We start from the raw sequence: 6,000 nt of genomic DNA, 5'->3' as shown, positions 1-6,000 counted from the left end.
GTCTAACTCCAAAAATGTCCTCTCCATCTTCCCATTGGACCCCAAACCTAAGTCGTTGTGCGCACCAGTTCTTCTCTGTATGCTTCCAAAAAACGATTCAAGCTCGGTACATCATAATCTCATTATATAATATATCTCTTATTCTTTTATTCTCAGCTATTGAATTAACAATTTCATTGGTTTTATGATTTTTCATCGATTAATGCCATATACATTTAGTCGAGAATAATAAAAGGCTTGACCTATTAGTTAACCAACCTCTTCTATTTATATATGTAGAGCAATATATAATAGTAAAAGTAGATATTACAACACTATAATAATTCCTATATATATGTATATGTCCCCTCAAGTCAATGATGAAGAATCGACTCGAATCTTAAAGCGAAAAATAATAAAGGAAGCAGTAGAAAGCGGCTAAGTAAAAACATTTACAAGTTAATCATGAGAAGAGATAAAACGAATCTAAACCTGTCTCGCACAAAATAGTAATTAACCCCAACATGTTTTATATAAGCATAAAAGATATGATTCACAAATAAATAAACAACTCCAAGATTATCACACCAATTGGTAGGAGCAGAAGTAGAAGGGATCTACAGATCAATCCATAAATACTCAAGTCAAATAACCTCAACAGTGTCATTTGCTAAGGCTTTATTCTCAGCCTTAGTAGAGGAGCGGACAACTGTGCTCAATTTCCATGAAATCAATGTATGACCAAAGAAAATAAGGTAACCCTTTGTAAACTTGCGATTATCAATACTACTTGTCCAATCTACATCCGTAAAGTCATATAATGCAAAGGAGAAACTGTGAGTGATATGCAAGCCATATGGTGTTGCATGTTTAATTTATTTAATTTTATTTAATTAAAATTAAAATTATATTTGGATCAACATATTAGGAACCTAATGAGCCACTCACATTAAGAACCATTGATCAAAAATTAATATAGGATGATTTAATTAAGTATGTCTTGACTAAAATATATTTTAGAAATTAAGAACCATAATATAATTAATATAAAAAATATATTTCTAGACCTAGAAGAACTTGATCAAGTTAAATTCTAAAATTGTTATGAATTAATATATAGATATTATTCATGGGACAAATTGATATTTTATCAATTTATAAAGTTTTTTTAAAATTTTTTTATATAAATAGTAAGTTATATATATTTTTTATTTTTAAATGATTATATAATAGATATAAAAACTATATAAATCACATAATTATTACTTTTAGTAAACCCTGCGTAGCGTAGATCTAGACATTGCAGGGACTTCCAACATACCCATTTAATACTTCATGTTCGCTGTTCGATGTTGCTTCTCCCAGTTTCGTTAGCTCCTTGCCGTTTCAAGTGTGAGTTGTCATATTTAAAGTGGCCGCCTCTCCTGGGCTGGTGTGTATGTAGAAGTCAAAAGCATTTTCTTTGTAAGGTAGACTTTACCCTTTAAGAAGGATACTTTCGGTCATTTGTTTGCTTTCTTACTTTCATTCGTGTCATGCTCAGGTGTTTGCTTGTCAGTGTGGTCTAAGTGCATTGTATATTGACTGTTTCACCATTACATCAAACTTATGCGAATAAATATGTAGAGTGCATTAGGGCCAAGTCTTTATAAAAATCATTTTAGCATATTCTATCATAAAAAAAAAAATATTGTCTTTCTAGCTCGTTTATTTACAATGAAAAAAAGAAAAAGAAAAGGGCACAAACATTTTTCTTTTACAAAATCCAATTTTTTTTATTTCATGTCCAAACCTATAGTTATGCTTCGGGGAAGCTTGGCAACGCTAAAGTTTTAAAATATCTTAATTTTAGTTCTTAATTTCTTAAAATTTTCATAATAATTATGCATTTATCCCATTTGAAAATAAAATATTTACTTTCAAACCTTATAATTTTAATGATAGCACCCCTAGATAAGATTTTCTAGTTTAGCCCCTTTACATATATATTTGGAGTTAGTAATATATTTTTTAAAGTCTATCAATATTTAGCCAAAATCAAAAGACCCATTAACTAGGCCTGAATAAAAAAAACCATGTTTCTTTGTGGAAAAAAATAAACAATAATAAAAACTCTCAATTTACAAGATTTTTTTAATAAAAAAGTTAAAGCCTATTTTTACTACTCCTAGGGTCCAAAGCCTAATTTTTATTATCCACTTGGGTTCAACACCTATTATTTTAACAACTTCGTCGAAACCTTTTTTTTAGGGATAAATATCATTTTTTATATACATCTCTATTTGAAAAAGGGATCAATATTCGTATTTTAAAATCTCGCCCTTTTTTAGTAATTTTGATGAAAAACTCTTTTTTTTAACGTCAACATCTTTGATGAGTCTCTTGTTTTTTGGGACTGATGTCATTTTTTACATGTCTAAAGACCGATCAAACTTTTCACAAAATAATTAGAAATTAAAAAAATAAAATAAAAGGCTAAAAATAATTAGGATAATTGATGGCAATCACAAAGATAAATTTAAGAGAAAAACACATAGTAAAAGTAACCTTTCATAAGAAACAATGCTGTAAAGGCGATACCATTCTTTCCTTAAGCATAACTAACCTCTTTCCTGAATCTCTAGAACCAATGCTTATCTTTAGGATTTTTAGTTTCTTCTAATTACTAGGTGACAACTCCTAATTTTTCATGATATATATTTTAGCCCTCGTCGCGATATCCACCGAGGTGCAACAATGATGATATTGTGTGTGAGTAGTTGATCAAATTCTTTATGTGTCCCAACACTGGTCATATATGTATAGGTGCATCATGATCTTTTGGTCCTTCAAAATCAATTAGTAGAGGGAAAGAAATTTATTGTCGGATGATTTGCTACAAAGAATTGATGATACTGTGTTTGACAATCCATTCATTAATCAACATAGATTTCACTATTATGATCATAGTGGCAATAAAGAAGATGAGATGTTAGACCCGAACATTGATGATGATGTTGATAATGATGTTGACAATGAGATAACATCTCTTGTTCTTGAATTTTGAGATGTTTTCGGGTCTACATTTGCTATTTCTTATGATTGAGCACTTAGTTATAAACGTTTTACATGAGGCTCTGATTTAGAGGTTAGACAAACATTCAACAATTAAAATGAATTTGTTAATATAGTTAAATGGTGGAACATTGCATATTTGATTGAATATCAAGTTCAATGGTCGAACTCGACCTTTGTTCAATTACAATGTGTGCAAGCACCTAAATTTAAATGGTATTTACATGGAGGATATCATAAAAGATTGGATTCATTTGAGATAACAAAGTTAAAAGGGTCACACACATGTACCTTGACCTTTATATAAAAAAAAGGCCACCATCAGCTCAATACAAATTCTGTTGCTAATGCTATATCAACTCTTGTGATGGATAATATTTTAATGATGGTTGCAAGCATAGATAATAAAATAAAATTACATTACAAGTATAAAATATAATATGACAAAGCATGGATTGCAAAACAAAAGGTGTTTGAGCATCTATTTAATTCACATGAGTAGTCATTTAAAAAATTATCAAGGTTGTTGTTGGTAATAAAATAATCAAATCCTAAAATAATTGTTGATTCCACATGAAAGAAATCTTAATGATAGTACAATGATTTTTGAGAGAGTTTTTTTAGTTATTTAGAGCTTGTATTGAAGGTTTCAAGTAATGTAGACCACTAATCAGTATTAATGGCACACATTTGTATGGGAGAGATGATGTGAAATTATTGATTACAATTGCTTTTGATGCAATTAATAGGATTTTCCCGTTGGTTTTTGTAATTTTTTATGAAGAAAATAATTCTAATTGAAAATGGTTTTTTACTTTCCTTATAGGGATATGTTACCAATTATAGAACATATATATGTATAATATCAAATAGACATGCATACATAAAAAATTATTTGTTAAAGTATATTATGATATTTTTTAAAGCATATTAAACATATTTAATTTCACATTAAACACAAGTACTGTTACATAGGATGTCGCACACGCGAGGTGGTAAATCTTCTTATGGTGGGTAGACACATATGAGGTTGACATTCCTAAAGCGTAAGACTATTTTCATGGAAAGTTTGAGTCACAGTACATGCCTACCGGGCCCACAAACATTTATGTCTTGTGGTTATACGATAAACATCAATCAGAGGATGTTATTGCCGGGATTGTAAGTATATTTAACTTCATTTAATAATTTCATTACTTAACATTAAAGGTATTATATATTTATGTAATTATATTTTAAATTTTTATGCAGGATAGGGTTAAGATTTATTGTCGGACACATAAGCGGATGAAACTACATAAACAAGTTCAACCATATTTGTTATTGGCTGGTTTTTTATACATCAGTTTTCCAGAGCACATCAAGCTTAATGAAAACTTGATTTATGTCCTAATTGAGCGACGGAGACACAAGATACACACATTCTATCTAAGGCATGAGTAGATGACATCAGCACTACAAGATATTACAATTTTGCTTAAACTTCATATTGATAGACAAACAATCACATCTACGGTGGTGCATAATCAGGTTGTGTTATGAGAGTGTGAATTTGGGTTGACACCCCTCCTACTAAATTGAAGTGGGGGTAGCATATATCTTAAATATATTGAGAAGATATTTACTACACCACCAAATGATATTAACGACCAGGTATTGCAAAGGTATCCATTACATTATAATTTGAATGTGTTAATTATTGTTAAGTATATGTGAATTAGTATAATCATTTAAATGTGTTATGTATGTATGCTAGAGCATATATATTGTATTTGTTTAACAATGTATTATTTACAGACCTCACGAGGAGATATGCACCTTTAATTTATTTGACGTTTCTAAATGATTTTGATGTGATTCCTACATATAACTGGGGATCTGTTGTCTTGGCATACATGTACACACATCTATATCTTGCATACATGAAAGAGGCCAATCAAGTTAGAGGATGTTTGTTACTTCTACAGGTATGAATGGAAGAATTTAAAATAACTATTTGCATTTTAAATTTTGTCACTAACATTAAAAAATAACTCATTTTTATTTAATGACAACTATTGTCATAAGAACATCTTCATAGGGGTTAGCCCTAAATCCTTATATTGCCACTTATTGCAATTCAGACAATGAGGGTTACACTTTAACTCCTATTAGAAAGCAAATAATGCAATGTTATTTTGCAATTTTATGCATTTATATTGTTTGATTGTAACATTAAAAATACAATTAAGCTAATATATTTATTATGTTATGTGGTGTGATAGTAGAGTATTTGATAATAATCCAACACAAGTGTTTTCATTTTATCAGAGTAACCTAGATAGGCAACAACCTATCAAGGTATTTTTTAAACCATTTGTTAAAGACAAAAACTTAACTCCAATGAATTATTGCTATTTAATATTTAAGATACTTATCTTCTACAAATCATGTGGACTCTTTATAAGGATAAAAATTTGGCAGCTGCTCAAGTTGTTTGCTCTAGCGAGATAAACATATGGACATTAGTGGTCCCGTTGATATTGTTTCAGATGGTTGAGCTACATTACCTAAATCGAATAAGATGATAGTTTGACTATATAAAACACATTCCAATCAATATCGATACAGTGATGCGTTGCACAACATAAATAATAAGAGGGGTAAAAATGATAATTATAACTAGTTAAGCCGTCATAAAGCATATGTATCATAATGAGATGCACAGAGGAATGATATATTTATAAAGATACAACATGTGATTACAGAGGAAGAGTATATGATTTGGTACATGGGCATCACAATGCTAGATCCCGAGCAGGTTCCTCTACCTACATATATGCAATACAAGCAACATTCCCAGTGGATTCAAAATACTGTAAACAATCAAATCTTTTAAGAATTAATATATATTAAACGATGCATTTTATTTATTGATATTTTAATTTAATATTAATGTTTTTTTATTAGGTTGGCTTGTTGTTACAT

Source organism: Populus nigra, chromosome 1, assembly GCF_951802175.1.
Source record: "Populus nigra chromosome 1, ddPopNigr1.1, whole genome shotgun sequence".
Lineage (NCBI taxonomy): Eukaryota > Viridiplantae > Streptophyta > Magnoliopsida > Malpighiales > Salicaceae > Populus > Populus nigra.
This window is presented reverse-complemented; position numbering follows the sequence as displayed.